This window comes from Neopelma chrysocephalum, unplaced genomic scaffold, assembly GCF_003984885.1.
Source record: "Neopelma chrysocephalum unplaced genomic scaffold, ASM398488v2 Primary Assembly neopelma1_26b, whole genome shotgun sequence".
In the NCBI taxonomy this organism is placed as follows: Eukaryota; Metazoa; Chordata; class Aves; order Passeriformes; family Pipridae; genus Neopelma; species Neopelma chrysocephalum.
This window is the reverse complement of record NW_020897696.1, coordinates 2,073,573-2,095,691: the sequence shown is the minus strand read 5'-3', so window position 1 is coordinate 2,095,691 and position 22,119 is coordinate 2,073,573. Positions and strand designations below refer to the sequence as shown.

The window sequence follows — 22,119 nt, the reverse complement described above, 5'->3', positions numbered from 1 at the left end:
TATTTTTCAAAAATGGGAGATGTTACTGTAATGCCTATATTATTTCCCTTAGGGTGGAAGGCAAGTCCCCTTCCAGTGATTTTCTTGATGTTGTTTGCTAAATTCCTTCTTATGGCTGTCAACAGGGCATTTATAAGACAAATTATATAAAGGAAAAGCTATGCCACATGGCAGGTATTAAAAGTAACAGTTCTAAGGATTCATGCAAATACTAAAATAATAAATTCACCCTAGTGTTGTTCATGTTTTGTGTTACACTGCCCAGAGGTGTTTCATCGTTTCCTACAAAAGGGATATTTGAATTTTTTTCTTTTGCTTTTGTTCCAGTAATTAGTCATGGCTGACTTTTAGAGATATGCAGGAGAGGTACCCCAGTGCATTTTCTTTTGATGTTCCTTGAATTACGTTCAGTGCTAAGAGAAAACATTTTCCTGCACCCCTCCTCTATATCTTTAAATGAATGTCATCCAAATGGCATTGCCACTCAAATATTGCAGTGAATTCCTTGCATGCTGATAGTGCAGTGTGGGAATCTCTAAAATTGTCCCCTGTAGGCTTGAATTCAGCCCCTGAAGGTTCACTTGAGTTTAATTTCACTAATCACACAGGGACAGTTATTTTTTGCTCTTGCTCAGCTTCTTTTTCACATACGAGCACATTAACACACACGTGCGCGCACGCACACACACACTCATGCTGCATCCCTCCCATTCTGTTGCATTGAAGTCCAGAATTGTTCTGACCATTCCCGCACACAAGCAGAGAGCGACACAACACGGTGCCTAAGACCATAGGTGGGTCGTTTGCTTCAAGCCAATTTATTCACATTTGCAATGGTAAGATTGATTTTTATCCTGCATTTCTGAGTTTATTTAACTGATTTCAGAAACTGCCACAGAGGTGGGGGCAGAGATCGTCTTCAAGGTTGCTGTCATCTGGAATTTTATGTCCTTCATTTTCTTTCACTCTATATGCCTGTCACATCGGCTTAACTGTGAGTAGCGTACTAGCCAGTACCTCTGGCATACTGTATATTAATAGAATATTGATATAGCCCAAATACTGTTGTGGGATTCATCATTTGGTAAATCCTCTGCCGTCTGCAGTTTTACAGAGCCGTTTAATTAGCAATTTTACAACCTCCTATTCTCTCATTAAATTAATTAATAATTAAGTTCAAATATAGGCATCTTTAATGTCATAATTATATTTCAGTTTTATGGTCACCAGAGTTTAGCTCATTAGGCAAAGTAGTCATAAACCATAGTTCTATTTAGGGGCTGAGGCACTAATGCACAGGTAGTTTGCTTCTGCTTAGTATTTTTTATCCTTCTCACTTCCTCCCCTTCTACCCTCGTCCCCCCGTCTTACCCCCTCCCCAATTCTCCAGCTTCCCTTCCTCTCATTGCTCTCTGCTAACACTGGCATTTTTTTTTCTGTGGCAGTTCTTTCTTATTTGTATGTCATATTAAAAAAAAAAATCCCCGGCACACACTGTCACAGCCCCCCCCCCATTACTCTCTCTGGAGCAGCGCAATAACACTGGCCTGCTACGGGTCCTGCTTCCTGGTAAGCCTCAGGGACCACCAGCTCCAGTGCTAGGCACCCAGAGGTGGCAAATTTTGTGTAGCATCATATTGGTGATATTGTACTCCTTTTTGACTGCGTGATTTACCAAGGCATGGGACGTAGTAACGACATTTCACACAGTATGATATGTTGTGCATTGTTTTATATGTAGTGGATTTATTTCAGTCATTATCACTGATTAAACCAGCTTAGTTGAAAAGGCAAAGCAAAACTTGGCTTTGAAATTGTTCTTATTTAATTTTGTTTGTGCTCACTTAACCCAGGACAGCACTAATTATCTCTTTAGTGTAGCTCATATTTCTAATGTAATTCATGTGTAAATTGTAATTTAAATCATATGGGAATGTTTGTGCTCCTTGCATATTCTCAGTAAAGAGCACAAACAGCGAATTAAAACTGTTTGGAAATGAAAACTTTGTGTTGCCTTTTTTGAACTGTCTTTGATTTCTTTTGGCTTGTTGTTTCTCTAATGAATCATGATTCAATTGGATGGCTAAGGCCGATGCATTTAGTCTCCTCTCTCTGTATTTATGCAGCTCGCTCACTGGCCTCCTTTTCCTTCTGAATTTGGAAGGCAGGGGGGAGCTTTCTGCATGCTTGCTACCTTTAGAAAAAAAACATCATAAGATGACTATTACTAATAACGAATAATATTTGTATGACTACAGAGCCTAAGAGCATGGCATGCCATTATTTGTGCCACTTTGCTATTCAAATGGAACCATGCAAGAGTGTTATTTCTGGTAGCATAACTGACAATATTAGGTTAAAATTTTAATCCCAAACCCAATTTTCCACTTAATAAAATTAACTTTTTTTTTTTTTTGCTTAATGTGAAATTACTGTCTTCTCTGAAAACTGTTGCTGCCCATAGTGAAGTGGTCTTTTGACAAGGCAAGTCAATACTTATTTGTATGAGTAGAGTGTAGGACAGTAAAAATTGTTCCCAAACTTCTGAAGTTTCAGGACAGGCAGGCTTCCTGGATGTGGGAATGCTGCTGCAATACACTCTAACACCAAAAACAGAACTAAGACTAACAGCAAAAGCAACAATCTGGATGTCACCAGGAGGGTGAGTGTGAAAGCCTGCAGAGTCGTGGGCGGCAGGTACAGGTGTGCTACCACCTTCTGAAGCAGAAAATGGAAGGCAAAAGACGTGAAGGAAACAGGAAGGGTAAAAAGGTCAAATGAAAGAATAATTAAACCTAGAAAGCTATCAAGTTAATGAATGATGATGTCAGCTACACCTTTCTTTGCTGGAACTGCCCTTTACATTTCCTAGGCAAAACTCTACTCAAAACATTAGTGAGATAATGAACGTCTGTTTTTCATCCTGCCGAAAAAGATCTTTGCCCAGCCCTTGCCAAATGAAGCTGTCTGCACTGTATAGAGTCCAGGTGCCAGTGTCACTGCCTTGCCCCAGCAAATTGTGACCTGACCTGCCAGTGGCCACACAGGAGTGTGTTTGAAGTGCTCCCTCAGGTTTAGTGCAAGGTACTTGTGACACGATGGTCCTAGAAGCCTCTTCCCATGGACAATTGCTGCTCAGACTGGTATGCAAAGCCCTCAGGGGAAAAATCCTTAACTCCCTGCCACCCTCTCTGTTGTTCCTGCATATTGCTGTGGCCAGAAGAGAGGTTAAGGCTTTGGGGACTAATAATGGTGTATTAGTTCCTGCTGCTGTAATGCTGAGCTGTGGGACAGGTGACTCTGCCCACCAGTGGGAAAGATTGCATGTGCCAAGAAAGAGGCAGAGGGGTCACATCAGTGAACAGACACACTGCTTCATAGCATCCCTCTGCTGATCTCCCCATCAGGAAAACCGCTGCCTACGTTACAGCAATCTTGTCTTTCTCAGGCCTTGGGGACCCCTGCAGATAAGGTGCGGCATCAGGGCGCTATGTAGCAAGGTTGAATGGGGGGTGGAAAAGGCAAGCAAGAGGCATCACTGGTCTGGTTTGGCTGTGACCACACAGCCCTCCTGCAGCCAGGTATCCTCCAGGGAGGGATGCTGCCACATCTAGGGCACGCATTTAAAACACATGTGGACACACATACCCACACGCACATGCACACACACTCACCATGACGACACAAGAGCTGTCCGAAACTATTTTCAATAATTGATTTGCTGTTTAATTGAACATCATGACTGACTAACATAGCTCATTACTTTACTCATTAGTTAATTATCGAAGAAAGTAGGACAAGTCAATAAAATGGAAGGCTGTAAATTCCAATACTAATTAGCACCATTTCCTCAGAGACATATTTAAGGGCAGATTGGCTACCCGAGTGTCCCTGGACCTTGTAGATGAAGGGAAAGGGTAGACTTACCATAAATCTAGATTACCGGCAAGCAAGGCTCCTCAACAGTAAGCAGTCAAGTACACAGGTGCTGAGCTACTGTCAGGCACGCTCTTTGAACTGGAATATTGGAACACAAGCAGCACAGAAATTCCTATTTTTAAAAGAAAAGAGGGGGGTGGGGGTGGTGAGGGAGGGAGTGCTCACACACCAGAGAGGATCCATATTTAAAGTAAATTATGCAAACTGAACTACTTCTGCAGAGCACATTTGCTCTCCAAAGCTCTCTCTTTTCCAGTCTCTCTTGCATTCACTTCATCCTCTTTTTTTGGCAGTCCAAATCCTAGTCAAAACATTAGTCAAACCCCCTCAGGAGTGGGCACATTTTTAATGTGTGGCTTCTAATTTATATCTCTTATTTTTGTTTTGTTTTGGGTTTTTTTTTAAATAAAATATTCCAGTGAGGCAGAATTTAGTGGGTCCAGCAGAGCTTGAATTGAGCCAAAAAGTAATGTAAAACAAATAAAGACAGTTTCAAAGAAGACTGTGAGAAAAGGAGGCAAAGAAAGTGCACATATGTGTAACATGTCTGCACTCATGGTATATATTTTATATACACATGATATGTTATATATATGTGTATATATACTTAAATAATAAGTGCATGTGTGCATATAAAAAATTCATGCAGATACATACATAGAGATACATACATACATACATATAGAAATATGCCTATATGGGATTCTTTTTCCTCAGTAGGAGGAAATTAGCAAATTTCTTGAGTTCTGCAGTTTAAAAGCCCTCAGGACTTACAGGCTGCCTTTTAAAAATCAGCACAAGAGGACTCAGACTATGAAAAGGTTCTGTTGATATACCGGTACACTGTTCAACCATTCGTCTAAATTATTATAAACAACTAAGGGATCAGGATAAATATATTTTCTTAATTCCTTTTATTTGGAGGCATATCTTCTGGGTCTTCATCTCAATATATATTCACTATGGAAAAATTAATTTCCAGTAGGTGAATGGAAATGGAGATCAAAAGCATTACTTGAGCTCAACTTTAGGGAAGAAATCACCCTAAGAATAGCTCTCAGTCTGGAGTTTTAAATATTTAGCAATTCTAAAAATATATTAATGGATTAACCTAAAAAATGCTAACAAATGTCTGTTACTTGACTTACTATATTTTGCGCCTGCAGTTCTGATTATTAAACCACAAGTTATGTTTGATTACCAAGTGTTTTAAAAAGTACCTTGCCAAAGTGTTCTAAAGATTGTATGGATTTTTTTAATCAGTAGTTTTGAGAATCTAGCCTCTGGTGCAAATAAAACAAGACTGAAATTTAAGTTTAGGGGAGAAGGGGTAAATGTGCTTAACAGAAAGCTCTTGATAGAAATAATGCAGGGGAAAAATAACTATTTTATTAAAATATTTTTTTTTTTAAAGTGGTATTTCATTATCTATATTTGGAAGGGGATATTGTTTGGGATGTTCTCTTTGCATTAGTGAAGGATTGGGAAAAAAAAAAAACAAAACAACACCATATAAAATTGACTGGGAAAGAACAGAGAGGAAAAAATTTCCCCAATCAGATGTTCACTCAGCATAGGCTAAGGTGCAAGGTATATACAGCATATACAAGCACTGCATATTTGCTAGGAGTTGGAAATTATAAAGGAGAACACTTAGGAAAGATATATTTCCAGACAGTGACAAGCACTCTTCAATACTGAGATTTTTATTGTTTTTTAAATGATTCTGGTTAGGTCATGCTGGATCTCTAGATATACTTGAACACCTTGGCTACTGGGCCTCAGGGAGAGCTCCCAAACCGAGCAGCCAGCACGCTCAGCCTACAAGAGCTCAATATACGCAATGGGTATGGGAATGGGGAGAAGGCTTTGAGAAGACTCAACTTCAAGATTTGAGCCATGCTTTAGAGTCACAAATGGCTCTAAAAGTACACAAATATGCAATGCTTGTATTTTACACTGCCATTTGTCATACATATTGTAATGTATGTACATAATGTAAGATAATTCCCATTTCTGTTTTTAACTCCTTGTCTGTATCTGTTGTTAATCACTCTAAAATTGGAGGCAGAAGTCAATTACCAAGCGCAATACCTAGAGTACTCTGAGCCAGCTGATGCAAAATGTGCAGACTGGAAGTGCTTTGGTGAATTTGCAGAGGTCCTCTTCAAGATGAGGCCCCCAGGCCCCTGCAGCCTTTAATCAGCTGTAACTGGAGTGAAGCTGTCAGCTCCTCCTTGTATTCTGTCAACTTCAGTACCACTTAGAGCATCCCTGACAAACGTATATTGAACATTTAACAGTCAATCTGTGGGCAAGCTTTTGATTTTGCAGGAAACTTTCTAAGGTTCCACTTTTTACAAGGGAAAACTTGTTAAGTTATTAGGGAGGAAAATGGAGAAAAACATCCTTCAGTCAAATCTTTTGCTTTTATGGAGAAACCCAGTTATCTTTTCTTTAGCAGGATGATGGATTGGCTTAGTTCAAGGTGATATCCCAGCTGATGCAAGACAAAGAAAGGGCTATCATATGATGGTGACACCTCTTCCTCTGTCAGTCAAACTGTGCTAGTTGTACTGTAGAACTGGAGCAGCCTGCTATTATTAGAAGTATTATCATATAAATTATTCACACGGAAATATATGTTTGGCTCTGGTGTGTTTATAAGTTTCCCAATAAGAATTTAAATTTAAAAATCTTTTCCAGCTTCATGAACCTCCCCAAATACCCTTCTTCCACTCACCTATTTCTGGTGTTGCTTCAAAAGCATGCATATGTAAGTGTGATTGTCTGGGATGAGTGACTTCAAGCAAAGCTGTTCCTATATTTTTAAAATACTAAATGCATTTCAAAATAATGCAATACATGCCAAACATACACAAGAATTCTTTATTATGTGTAAATTATTTGAAGATTTTTTTTCCTTGTTTCTTCCCTTTCTGATGCCTGGGGAATTTATTTTTTCTTTTTTTGTGTAGTTTATGGAATAAGCTTATTATTTGCTAATGTTAGGTCCTACCTCCTCCTCTTGGGAGCCTAAATACTCTACTATTATTTCTTCACAGAGCTCACTCCTGCAGTATCCCTGTCATAAATGCATTTGAATCTTACCTTATGATGACAAAATAAGGCCATGGCACATCTGAGCAGTCTGGAAGGGTACGAAGGGAAGTAGGACAGACACAGTTTCTTCACAAGTGAAATCAGTCCATAGCATTCGGTTTCCCCACAGTCCCAAGGTAATGCCATTGCAAGAGGGAAATTATTATAACATTACAACACTGAGCTCCCATAACCACATTGATCCCTGGGGACTCTGCCATTTGCCACCCCACAACACAGAAAACTTCCTGAATAGGCTCCTTCCCTAACACTATTAAACACACAGTCTTCTCAAGGAGAGAACAGAAACTTCCTTGAGGACACTCTAAGAGTCCTCAGAAGACAGTTTTGGATGCCTTCTACACCATTCATATAAAATGGGAATGAAAACACTTCTGGTCTCCTAAAGGCACCATATGAAGATTATGGCAACCTCATCCAGACAGAAATTAGGAAATTAATTCTAAGTTAATTAGAATTAAATTAAACATTTGAGTAATTAATATTTATATGGCACCAGTATGTACCTATTTATTACTACGGAGTGTTGTTGGTATCACTTTTACTATTTTAATACTTTTTTTTATTACTGTACCACTTAGAAGGCCTCACTGCAGAGGGCAGTAGTGCAACCACTGTTGCACCAGCTTGACAGAACAAGTCAATGTCCCTTCTCCAAAGGGTTAAGGAGCAATGACTGCACTTATGGAAGCAGTTCTGGTCCTACCAATACAGAGAGTTACCTAGTGAAATCTGGAAGATTATTTAAAGGAAAAAATTATTAATTCATGTGGGAGTTAGGTGCCTAGCATGCCTTAAAACCTAGACCTGGATTAGGCAATTGCAGCTATGACAAATAACATGCACCGGCAAACTTAATAAACCGAAACAGTAGGAACAGCTTTAGGAAAAAACAGCAGCAACAAATTTTTGCGGACTTCAATGCAGGAACATTTCCAGTCATATTTAAAAGGAGAAAAAGTTTCAGACAAAGCCAGGCCTACCCATCTTGCAGAAGTCTGAGGAATGAACAGAAAGCCAAAAAGAGTCAAGGCAAAGCCACTCATCTCGATTACATATGAAGTAAGAGGCAGACAAATGAGGAAATAAATAAATTTTTGTGCATATATTTGAAGAACCCTTCTTTCCTACAGCTGACATTCATCAAATTCTCACTGCCTCTCCCAGTCAATTCTGTCCTTCAATTAACCAATAAGTCAATTTGTTCTTTCTCCATTAGAAAAATCCTCCTCTCAGCAAAAAAATGCATTATTTCACTATCAGATCAATTCACCCTTCCTTCTCGCTGGTCAATCGATAACCTCTGCATCTCCTACACAGCAAACAGGTCAGTAGAAAGAAACCTGCTTAGGAAGTTTCTCTCCTTTTATTTGGTGTGCTACCTACATACAGGTGGCTCACCAGGCACTTCTGAGCACACAAGCATGGAAACACTCAAAACAATACTGTAGGGAATGGGATTTGAAGGTAAAAGACAGATCAGAACTGAGCTTTTATTTCCAATAACATTACAACTGTTTTGATAACTGGTGGAATTATATGTCACACCAAAAGTGCATGCAAAATTTCATAATATTAAAAAAACAAATGGAAAATTGAGTATGCAATGACAAACTGCTCCATATTTGGACAACATAGAGCTTTTACCAACCATTGAATCCCATTGAATTATTCTGATTGAGTTTGATAAAAGTAACAAGAAGTGCCCATACCAAAAGCTCTAGACAGCCACAGATTGCAAATAGAGACAGCTATGTAGAAAAAAAAATTGTCTTCAAATAAAGAATAGCTGTAAATCAGGCACGTTTCATTTGACCAGAAAACCATCAATAAAGCTCAGTACATTCACGATGTCTTTTCACATCCAAAACGTAAGGATGTATAGCATTAGAAAAGCACAACTTATCCGAGAGGTTGCACCTTCTGTACAAAGGACATACACAGGTACAAACCCAGATACTCCTTCAGCATGAGCAGGAATCCAATCCTGGGTGAAACACAATTACCATATAACTAGACAAAGTTGCAATGCCCGGTAGATTATGGCATGAAGTGAAAAAGAAGATGTTTAGATTACATAAAATAATGCAATTAGCCAAGTTGGTTAGAATGCTGATATCAGTCCTTGCAGCACAGAAAGGGCAAGGAGCTCACTTTCCCTGAAACCTTAGGCAAACTACAAGCACTCCATTTGATGATCAGAGAATAAATTTTGTGAGATTATATTTTGGGGGATTTCTCCACCATTTAGAAATGTGAAGATTTAAAATACGAACTGCTAAAAGCAATGTGTCTTCACTTTTTATTTTTTTGTTGTTGTTTAAAGTTCTGCTGAGTGTTTTTTCACTTGAGGTTTGGTGTTTTTCTTCCCACTTCAATTGTTTGCTCTCTGTAGGAGTGTGGCAGGGTACGGAGTAGGTTTTTTACTTCCAGCTGTGAATCAAAGCAAAAGTGAAAGTTACACTTTTTTCTCTGTGATCTATTAAAACTTGTGAATATTTTCATACCAGAGCACTATTTGAATATTTATGAATAAAAATCCACTAAATACTAATGAGTTACCATTCTCAGTCGCTAGCTTGTTTCTTAATCTGTTTTGTCATTAACTCATAACCTCAATGTAGTAGTCCAGGTTAGTCTTTGGCAAAAATTTCCAGCTGAATATTTTATTTAGGGAAGAATGCAAATTTGGGACAAGCCAAACTATTCATAAACTTGTGCTGAATTTTGTTAGTAGGTCACCTGAAAATAAAAAGAAAGAAAATCAGAAAAGTCAAACCACCCCTTTCCCTTCATTTTAAACAACGTTCCCAGTTATTGCCTCAAACTGATTCTTTTCCATTCTAAGGAAAACCAGGTCTCAGTGTAACCCAATTAAATACTTTCTAAGCAACTGCAACTTATAGACACCAAAATCTCCCTAAAAACACCCAGGGAGCTGGTCTCCTTTGGGAGCCCAGCTGGTTTTGAGTGCCTTGCAGCTGAGAACATCATTTGCATCAAAGAGCTCCTGGTGTAAAGACTCCTCCCTGCGAGGATGCTGTGTCTTCATTTATGCACCGACAGTACCTTTGCAATGAGGTGGGACATCACACAGCACCTTCAGTTAAACTCTCTGCAGGATAGGGGTGTTACCTTGTTGCTTTACAACTCTCACGGGGAACCTTGCTGCTCTCTACAGCTAACAAAAAGGAGGTTGTAGCTAAGTGGTGGTCTGTCTCTTCTCTCAAGTAAAAGTGACAGGATGAGAGGAAATGGCCTCAATTTGCACCAGGGGAGGTTGAGACTGGATATTAGGAAAAATTTTTTTCACTGATAGTGTGGTCAAGCAGTGAAACAGGCTGCCCAGGGAAGTGGTGGTATCACTATTCTTGGTAGAATTCAAAAGACGTGTGGATGTGGCCCTTGGATATATGGTTTAGTAGTGAACACAGCGGTGCTAGATTGACAGTTGGATTTAATAATCTCTTCCAACTTCAATGATTCTATGATTCTAGAAAAGAGCTAGAGATCACTGCTGTAAAAGATGCTACAAAACATACAAACATTAGAAGCCTTTTCAACTGAAAAGCTAGAATAAGATACAGCTTCTTCAAGACAAAAATGTCATAACTTTTGACACAGCTTAAGCCTACATGTATAACATATACAGATTTCACACTATACAGTTCATACTGTGAATATGTACGCAGCATTGCAGAGCATTTCTGATGTGACTTCATTTAAGATTGAATTTCCATAATATAGACATGATTTTATTTTGGATCACAGTTGATTATGTGTGCCTTACAACTCCAATACAGGAAAATAATCTCTCTTTGAGCTGCCCTGGGGTGGATGAACACAGTTTTCAGTGTTACCCTATGGCCATAAGAGCTGCATGGTGGGGAGGGAGGGGAGAACTAATCTGTGCACAAGATTATGGAAGGGAGAGAAGATTGCAGGACACAGATTGCACCTACCACACTTTTTGTGAGCATCACCCAGTGGCTGTCCCTTATCCTGGGAGGACAAAGAGACAAAGGAGAGGATACAAGATCTCCTTTTGACCAAGCAATTTACTTGCGCATTGTGTGGTAACAGGGAACAATGTCCATATATCGCTTGAGCAGAAAGAGCTTTTAACACTGTTGCCCTTGAAATCCTTATTTTTGTTAACCACAGGACTTATGACTACACTCCCCTTCTCCTCCACCCCCTTCTCTTCCAGCTCCCAGTAGCAGGGAAGAGGTTGGGCCAGCCTGCTCCTGGCCCCGGGGAGGAGGTAACAGAAGGCTGGCCTTATTTACCTTAGCCATTTCCCCGTGTAATCTGGGTAATCGTGTGGCTAATCGGTGACACGGAGGAGCCCCCCACACCGCAATTCACAATGCCAACCCATTCATATTTCATACAATAGGGTATTTAAGTCATCCCATGCCTTGCCAAGGCGATTGCTCCCCCTTTGTTCTGATGTTTTCGGCAGGGGTCTCCTGCCCTACTCCCTCTTTCACACCAGCATATGTTCTAACTCTTGCCTGCTGCAGCTGGACAAGGGCTGTTGTTTTTGTTTTGTTCTTCAAAACCAATGAATCGATTATGGCAGTGTGAAATGTGGGTTAAAACAGTCCCCACATGTATGCATACATTAGCCATTTGCTACATTACAACTTCACAGCAAGGTGACCGATGAGGCAACAGTGCTCATGCTCTTCCATTTTGAATGGGCAATCTGTTAAGCACAAAAGGAAATAGTAAATAAAAGACTGACTGAACATATTGTTTCAAAAATGGCTCACCATGCTATATCAAAGTGAAATAAAAGTACCTCTACCCCAGTGTACTGCAACCATAAAGAAAGAACAAATCTGGTCTGTAACAGAAAATTACAAGGTTCACATGAATGGATACAGAATATTAAATTCAGACCACATTACTGCAATAAAGATTACTATTGCATATTCTCCTTTACTTGCTGCCTATCTCACATTCAGCACGTAGTGAACTCAGCGGCCTTACAAATTATGGAATCTGATTTCATCTTTGTACAAACCAAATACAAAAAGCCCACAGTAAACACCTCCAGTTCAGAATTTACCTCTCATAGGGTGTGTTGATTTGCGGATCAGAACTGGCAAGGAGAAATTGCCTTCAGAGGCTAGACTATCAGGTCTCTTCTCTCCCTGGCTGGCAATGACAAAAAGTCAGTTTTCTTCAAAAACTGTTTTGTAGCTTATACAAAACAGGTCTTGTGGCTCCATTTCTCTTCCAAGGTGTAAAGAAATGACATATCACAGCAACTCCCCCAAAATTAATACTGCCAGCTTAGGTTAAAGTCTGCAACAGTAATGCCTTTTTATTTTTAAGAATAACCTTAAATGCATTATAATATAATTCAGGTACTTAAAAAGAAGCATTTATTGACATGACAAAAGATGTCATTCCTTCCTGGTTCAAGTTCATACTACTCCACAGATGTACAACTGATGCTGAAGCATGTCACTTATGACTTTTCTTGTAAATGACTGAGCCATGTTCCTTGGCTTGAATTCAGCATATAGAAGTTCATACCTGTGTTCTGTATTACAGTCAATTTTCATTTTTTACTCCTAAAACTGGAAAAAATGTTTTGAGAGCCAGTTTTCCACAGAAAGCTAAGCTTTCTATGAAAAGTTAATTAATTAGCACACATAAAATATTTTACAGACTTATAAATAGTAGTGTGTTGTATAAAGTACATAAAAGGAAAAATTTGTACAGCACACTCACCTCGTTTTTTGAATTCTTAACTGTAAGCCTGAAACAAGGAATTTCAAAATCTTGAGGGGAACAGAGGGCAAAACATAGATGTATTTAAAATTTCATTTTGATTATCAAAGAAGTTACAATATCTTGTTTCAAAATTCAACTCTTCAAAGTCAGAATTTGGAAACCTCTTTATTTCTGCACACCCCCTACCCCCCCTAAAATCACAAAAAATCTATAACAAATAAAGCTTCTCAAGACTATTCTTTCAGGGCAGACTCTGGCACTAGAATGTGCAGCAGCAAATTATCTATCTGTACATCTGTAACTGAAGAAAAGCAGATTTTGTTCAAATTGCTATCAGTAGAATTTATACCACCTGAAAATGATCCCAATACAGCTAAATTTGTAAATGGTTACCTTCCCCATCACCCAAACAGCAGGGACAGAGCTACAGCAATATAAATGTGCTAATCCCTGCACAATGTATTCCCAATTCTCCCTGTATCAAATAATTCCAAAGGGTTTTCAATATACAAGTTAATTAGCTACAGCGAAGCAGCAAAGTAACGTCTAATGAAGATCAGGGCTTAAAATACCAGAAGTAGCCTGTTGTACCCTTTCCCAATTTTTAATGTTCTTTTGAAACGGGTTGCAGGTATAGTTCAAGTGTAATTTAACAAGAGACAGATGGCATTTAATGAACAGGATTGTTTTGATTATATGGTAAACATAGTGGACATTTTAAAATATGCATTTTCAACAACATCTACAAGAACACCATTTCTGTTTTAGCACCTCAAAATGCTAATGCCATGCAGTGTCTATCTATCCATCCATTTATCTATCCATCCATCTATCTATCATCTATCTAAGCACTTGTAATGCTGAGCAAGAAAATGACACTATTTTGTTACTGAACATATGACATTATATTCTAATTACATACTCAATTTCTCATTTCTTAAAACAGGAGTTGCATACTTCTACTTAAAAAATTTAATTTCTAAAACTAATTGTACAGAATTAAAAAGATACAAGCAAGGAATGTCTGCAACATACAACTTGCAGAGAAAAAATAAAAAATAACATAAGAGAGTAAACTTAATTATCTAAGAAATATCTGCCACTTGCAGGAAACACAGAGCTGCCACAGTCGCATGTTTCATATTTAACTAAGAAATGAAAAACCTTAATTAATTAAATTAAGGTCCTGATCCTCTCTGGATGTGGAAGTCAGAGAGAGTTTATCCATGTGAACCTCATAGCTGGAGTGGGACTGAACACTCCCTTTTGCTGTCTATCAAGGATGAAACTCATTTTGTAATCCCATCACTTCATTAACACCTTTCCAGCACATTATCTTTGCCCTAATCCTCCTGTCACTTTAGGGATTCAGGGTCATTAGAGCACTTGAAGGGTCGATGTTATTGTCGTGGAGGTGTGAATTGATCACTAAGATGACAACTGGTGACAGGTATACTTTATTAGTCTGCTACTTTGCCTCTTAATTGCTACTGATTATCCTGTCTTTTAGAAAGGAAATTTGGACTCCTTCTGCCATTGCCAAAGATTGCACTGCTTTCTAATAGGACCATCTAATCACTGTCCCCCACCCCTTCCACTTCCTTACCCCCCCCCACTCCCAGAAAGGAGCCCATTTAGACATAGTATATTTGCCCAGTTCAATGGAACTACTTGTGTGAGTAAAATCAACAAGGTAAGGCCCTTTAACCCTCCTATTGCCTTGTGTTTGGCTTTTGATTGAGAGAATTTCTCTGTTAAAACCCCAAACATTTCTGATTGCTTCTTTTACTTTGCAATGGCATGAATAGGATCATCTTTTTTTTTCCAAACGTCCCATTTTAGGTACGGCTATGCCTACTATTTGAATGGATTTCCCAGAGGAAGACCTGGGTTTCCAAACACCATCATATTGCATTTTAACTACACATTAAGCCAAACTAGCAAAAAAACCCCAAAACTTTTACTTCTTGCCAGATTTCACATGCTCCAAGCCTTAATTGCTGTTAACCACAAGATTTACACTTAGTATTTAGTTTCACAAAACTCCTTGCTTAAAGAAGGGAAAGAAAATGAAAGGAAAAAGAGAAAGCTTTTCAAGTAGAGAGCTGGGAGAGTAGAAAAATCTTAGGGCAGCATAAATGTACTATTGTACTTGCTTGAAAGTGGCAATCTTTGCATTGCCGGTTGTTTTGTTTCATATCAGGGTAAACATATCTGTAAGGGATCACACTTAGCAGCAAGGGAATATTAATACAGAACTCTTACGTCTTTGTTCGTTTTTATTAACATTGATTAAAAAGTAACACTGGCAACAAAAAGAAAACAACTCCCAGATCTCCTATTCCTACTCCAAAACCCACATAAAAGTCAATCTCTGTATAACACTCCCTTCCAAAACCAAGTGCTAAACCTAAATCAGCAAAAAATAAGAACTTTAACAAATGTCTAATCTTGAATTTTGTACTAGAGACATTCAAATATGAATCTGGCTACTCAGGATGAAGATTTGACCTTCCTAAGTCATCTGAATTGTTCAAGGTTATTTTATAGGATCAGTATTTCACATTCTAATTTCCAAGGATGACACATTTCCCATAAAAAAAAGCTGCTACATAAAATTCAGATTGGCTCTTTGAATTTTACTGTGGTCAAAAGAAAACTTTAAACAGTTTGTGCAATAATCTGATCCCTCCCTTCCTCTTTTAACCATGCCTACGTAGAACTTCTGCAAAGGCACTTTGCTTACTAAAAAAAGCTTGAAGATGGTTGAAACCTTTAATTAATTTTTTATTTTATTTCACTAGAGAAAAATAGCAAATATTTGTGGTATTAATTTTCCAAGAGTATGACTGCATTTTATAGGTAGTTTTACATGCACAGTCCTGCTCAACAAAAACAAAAGTTCTTTCATTTTACCTCCACACATCAATACAAAACACAACTGCTCCTGACTAGAGTGTTATTTGGTCTTCTGATCCCATTGTCTTCTTCAAAAAGAGATCCTGATCTGTATTTGGTTGGAGGCCTCTGTAGACCCTATTCTAAACTGTAGCTACTTTAACTTCACTAGTTTGAGATCTAAAATATTTTTATTTAACTAAGACATGACCCATAAGTTGTCAATGTAATTTCAGTCTGAGTGACTCACCTCAGTTTGCATTAACCAGTACCTTGACAGCTTGACTTACCTGAAACAAATTGGCCTGTGTGGAGATAATACCCACACCAAGTGCAACAGGTATGGGGTTGATGAGCAAGATGTTTGGGAGACAAAACATATCTGTGAAGTAAATGGAAGAAGGTGAGCACTGTTGAGGTCACTTCTGAAACCCATGTCAATGATTGCTTTACACAGCCTGCTCTAACAAATGTAGCCTTAGGAAACAACTGTTACCTGGCAGCATTTCTGGAAGCAATCATAACTGGATATTCATGCTAAAAGATGGGTACTAAGAAACAGAAGACACTGTAAAGGTATTGAGACAAACTGGAACAGTAAGATGTTGTTGAGATGTTTCCTTACCATCACCACTGGTGACTCAGATTTGGTTCCCACAGAATGTAATTACCTTCCTGCAACAGAAAACTAGTAAGCAGTCCTTCCTGGAAGGAAACTGGCTAAATAACTATAAAGGACTCCTTATGATTTAGGTAAATCATAAAGTCGGGGAGATTTTTGGTTTAAAAAAAAAAACAACAAGTGATCCTTGTATGTCTGAACAGCTTTTCCAACAATTTGAGATCTTTCTGGTTTACATTAGAAAACATAGACTCTCCTGCAGGACAGACTTTAAGCTGTGGTAGAATTAAGTGTCAGATAGCAATTTCTGTGGTTGAGCCACTTCATGCTGTTGAAATCTTTGCTCTAGATCTACTCACAGGTCAGAAAGTTATTGTCCTCTTCTGGAAATTTCCACTCCATTGAAATTTAAGAAGTACAAGATTATCTATCTTGAAAAAAAATAAAATTCTGAGTCGGTGATAAAGTTCACAGAAACAGCTTTGAGAAAATTTCTATCAAAGAAGGTAGAGTTTACATGAGATGGGATGAGAGTAGTCCAGAGAAAAATATGCTGAACATCTTGGGGAGGGGAAACTTAGTGCACTGCAGTGGCAAACTGTGCTAACTCGATGACCCAGGCAGGATGGCATCATGGAGAGGTGAATAGGTGATATTATCTCTATATCCGGTAATAAAAAGACTGGTACTGAAATATACTTTGGTGTCCATACATAAATAATGGGCCAAATAATTGGAAAATTTTAGGAGATGAATATGACAAGAATGGGAGAAGACTGTAAATTTCTTCTGGAGGAAAAAAACTAGTATTCCAAGGGAAAGTAGCACCTCCTGGCTAAAAGCAGGGAGGAGTTTTACTTTGAGCTAAAGGAGGGGATATATTTTTCAGAAGGGTACATATGCTTTTGCAATGACTGAACAGAGATTGTTGAGTAACAGTTGACCCACTCTCACAGGCAGAGCTGAACGGTGTTCTAAGAGACATGCTCTTTTCAAGGAGACCATCAGTAGATGATAATACACCAGAGTCAGCTTCAGGGTCCCTGTGGCATAGGCCATATCTGATGACAGCAGTGATCAGATCTAGACTTAGCATCTCTATAGGAAATATCCCTGACACTATCAATTTTCTCCCACTGTCTGAACAATTCCAGAGGTTCTTCCCTCCCACAGTCTTGGCCTCCCAGCCTCTTGTTCTAGTGCATAACAACAAGGCCCAATGTAGCTACTACATATCCAAGGCCCTATCACAAACAACCCTACTAAACAAGCCTAAGGATGCCATGATACATATTCACAAAGAAATGAAGGTTGTCTTTTCCTAAAAAATATGATGATACTCCGCATTGGTGTTAGTAGGACTTCCAGTTCAAGAGACAGCTGTTTGGATAGACAAAGCACTTGAAGTGCAGGTCAGATTGATAGATTAGCTCAGAACTCTGGCATTTGGATTAAAGTAGTATAGAAATGAATCTTATATTTGACATTTAAAACACTTTCAAAGGGAACCTTTTCCACTGCCTGTACTTTCTTAAATCATAGCAGAAAGAACTGCCATGGCAGAACAGTGTGAGAAATTACTGTCCGACTGCTTCTCTGTTTTCCCACATTATGACTGAAGACATTAGTTCCTGAATCATTTTACATCTTGGCATTACGTGCAATGACACTGTGCATAAAAAACAGATGATGCAACAGAAAGAAAATTTGAAAATTCATTTATCCTTTCTTTTGAGAATCATCTAGAATGTAAATGTGGTTGTGGCAGCTCCAGATTAAAGGGAAGAGAAAAAAAAAAGTCTGCTTTTGGAGGGCTAGCTTGACTAAAAACTTTAGATTTATGCAGTCTGACTCCCAGTTCCTGCACGACCTTGGCAAAGTCACTTATTGTAACATTTTCAGAAATGGGTGCTATTTCCTCAGGCTTTCATTCTACTTCTCATCTCCAGAGTATATGACTGTTTTGCATGTACAACCAATAGCAAAAGTAAAAGTCTCAAGGGACTTTATGGAATCTCTGGATCTTGGCCTTTTCAGGGCTTTAGAGCTGTTTGATGTAACATACATACAGCATGATTTGTTAGCTGTTCCAGGACTTCCCCCACAAAACTTTGTGTTTTACAAGAAGTCTTTATGGACTTCCAGAGTTTTAGAAGACCAGTTTGAGACAGCTAAGTTATCCAGATGAAGTCAGTGAGAGACATAGTAGGTCTGAAATATCAGATCTTTTTCCATCTAATTTCTTACCATCAAATGACATGAAGCATTTAACAACTGAAGGACACAAAACCGAAAAAAAGGGTGTTTCATCTCTCCCTTACTTCTCAGCTTTCAAATCGGGGGTTTAGCTGTTTTGGAATGGTTGAGGCAGAAGTAGTAATGAAACTGCTGAACAAGTTGAAGATCTTCATACTTGGGGGAAGCAATATGCTTTATACATATGCTTTATATATTAAGTGCTTTGCACATTTGCTAGAAACTTGCATTGATTTCTAAGAAACATCCTCTCACACCAGATATTAAGGTTAAATTGGTAACTACAATCTCACTCTGTTGCAGTGTTAAATAAATAATACATATTTTAGGACTGAAAGAATTAATCCAGAAAGGAAGGACTATACCAGACTATAAATACAAACAGAACAAAGTTCTGTTAATCTGCTATATTAGCTATTGTAGGATATTTAAACACAATGTGTACTTCCTCTTTATTGTCACCAATCTTTCTCCTTCTCATATTCAAGCTGAGGTGGGCTATCAACCTTCGCAATCATTCGAAATCACATTTTAGTGAATATTCAGGCAAGTCTGGCAGAGCATGGAAAGCTGAAGTGCTCTAATAGGTCTTGGAAAACCATCAGACTCTCTGTTGGTGTTCGTCCCACCAGCTTTAGATACTCTCTAATTTTTATCTCAGGACAATTTCAGCAACGCCACTTCGATTTCTCACTGAACTTCTCCATTTATGAGCTCTCCATTTTACTGTGCCTATAGGAAATATCGTTTCTCATTGCCATTGCTTGAAATTTTATTGCCACCTTCTTCCTTTTAGTTGTGTGCACATCAAGCATTCACTAGCTAACATTTCTTCTATTTTTTTTTTTATAATATATATAAGCATGTAATCACCTAAGTGCTCTACATAGTTCTTATTAGATATTTTATTAAGTCAAGAATATGCCAAGTTGAAAATAGCCCTTGTTTTACATTCCAGATCATAAAAACAGCTCACCTTTTCTTAACATTTTGGACATAGGATTTTCTCATAAAAGTTGACAATGCTACCAAACTTATGATGAACCTGTTCTTTAGTTCCTTTAAACAACTCTAACCACCAGCAGCAGAACAGTGGACTGTTTGCTGCTTTTACCAGCCAAATTTCACAGGGACAATAATCAACAAAGAAAGCAAAGTACATGCATTTGTTCCCATAGTTAAACCAAAATAAGCTAGAGTGAAAGTCCTCTGTACAATTGACTGTAATATTGCTCACCTGTTAGTGAAATACTCACAAGTAACTTTCTCAGTCATGTGCTTGCACTGACTGCCTTTTATGCTAGCAAAACCCTGTTGTACCAATATTAGCCAGTAAAACTAATAAAAGCAAATGAGTAAACCATGATGCAGGTATGAAATACATAAAATTAAGCTAAAATATTAGAAGGGGGGGAAAAGGCAACACCTAGAAAACAACAGAAACCTACAAAAGCAAGACCTGAATAAGACCAGAAGAATTATCTGTGGCATTCACTTCAGATTCCCTCAGAAAATGATGAAAGATATCTTTTGCAAAAAAAACCAACTTTCTTAACTACAACTTTCTAATATGTTGGAAACAAAGACGCTGCAGACTGAAGTACACTGACTGTTTGAGCTGAATGTGAACACAAACTTTCTAACACCTCAGTAAACACTTGAAAGAGAGCATTACTCTAATATCTGTAAATCAGGGCACTTCAAATTAACCCCGTGTTCATTAAAAAGCTTGCTGATTTTATGTTTTTGTTATCATTCTGATACAAGCCTGAGAACAAAAGTACTTAACAATTCCAGTCAAATAGGATCAGGGCATTAATTCTTGTTTGGATGCAAGAGCAATATAAATCATCTGTTCCAAGCTAACAATTTAAAGAGTGCACAGCGCATTATGTTAAATAAAGTATTAACACTGAGTAAAGAGCACCTATTAAGGGACTTTGAGAGTTCTGGCTTACATTACCTTACACCATTTTTTTAAATAACCTTATTTCGGCTTTTTAATCCCATAATTATTCCACAATGGTATTGTCAGAAAACTCCACTGTTCCTAACAATGTATAGCTGTAAGACATTGTGTGAACCTTCAGTTAAATTCATGTTATCAGCCTGACCCACATTAGTGACTTATCTTTTACATTTTAATATATATAATATTGTAATTGTAAGTTGATTAAATAAAATGTACTTGATGATCTAAATTTCTGTTTTTTAAAACAAACTGTTGAAATAGGGAAGAAAAAATCAGATTTTACTTGTGCATGCACAGATATGCATCTACATACACACTATTTAATACGTACTTGTGATGTGCCTTCACTCAGTCATTTAGCAGCCTTCTTCCCAGTCACTTTCAAAGTCTGTAGATCAACTATCTGAGACTCTTCTTCCATGACCTTCATTTTCTTTCCGATATGTTTTCTCTTGATCTATTCCCAATTTCAGTGGATGTACTAGGACCACCATTGTACAGACACTTGCATTAGATATTGCTACAGAATAAATTTAGAGCTTGAGATGCTGAGAGTGTAAGAATTCCTTAATGGTAAGGCTGAACTCTACAACAAGCCATGACTCTATTAGCATGGGCCAGCATATTCTCTTGTGAAGCGTATTGTAAAAGAGAGGGATTGGGGAATATGAGGGTAGGCTTTTTGTACCTTCCCTGTTTCAGCTGAGAATTACTGTTGTGAAATGTAGCTGAACCTCTACTTTGAAGAGTCCAAGGGAGAACATGCATACTTATATTTCAGAACCCAGTCCCAGCTTAGACAAGAAATCCAGAAGTGTGCCCCACCACTGCTGGCTTTCAGTTGCTCTGAATGGGATCTTCCTCTAGCTGTGCTCACAGTTCCAGGTGTGAGCAAAGCCATTTGAAAGTACCAGGGGAAGAATAAGACAATAAAAAGTTTTTGCATTTGTCTGGTCATTATTACACCAGACTATGAACTAATGTAACTAATTGCAAATGCTTCAGACACTCAGTTTGTATAAACATTGCATAATCTGGAGGGGTACCCAAGGACTGTCAGCCTGGAAAAATAGTGAGGATTCACTTGCTGGGTCACTAGCTCCAGCTTCCACACACATTCATGTCAGGCCCTCAGCTTCTGGATGAAACCAGAGTAAGTTGCCAATAACAACAGACAAGGGATAGTTAGATGTTTTCCATCCTCAGGAAAAATCTAGTTCAGATAGGTACGCCCTGAAATTTGGACCATGGTTCAGATCTGTTCTTATTTTGTCTGGTCTCTGCCTGCTTTATACACCTGAAGAATTCAGATTCTTACTTATATTTGCCAAAGCAATGCTAATATCAAGTCGAACATGAACAATTTAAAATACAAATCGCTAGATCCTGGTCTAAACTGGAAAAAAACCCCAAACCAACAAACAAACAAGTAAAACCCAGTAAGCCTGGCCCTAAAGAAGATGGCTAGATTTACTTGGGCAGTGTAAAATTACTAATACTTACTATTGTAAGCATGAAGGTTATGGAGCTCCTATAGCTTCCAGAATTTATTCATTAG

At 38.2% G+C, this 22,119-nt stretch overlaps 1 long non-coding RNA gene across 1 annotated transcript in view; it reads left to right on the top strand.

The window, feature by feature from the left end:
• The first annotated feature begins 607 nt into the window (after positions 1-607).
• The window catches only part of LOC113964239, a 31,058-nt gene continuing 9,546 nt past the window's right edge, over positions 608-22,119 (top strand). Inside the window, exons 1-2 of the long non-coding RNA XR_003533120.1 lie at positions 608-794; positions 887-994. This is a non-coding gene — a long non-coding RNA (uncharacterized LOC113964239). The remainder of the gene's footprint in view (positions 795-886; positions 995-22,119) is intronic.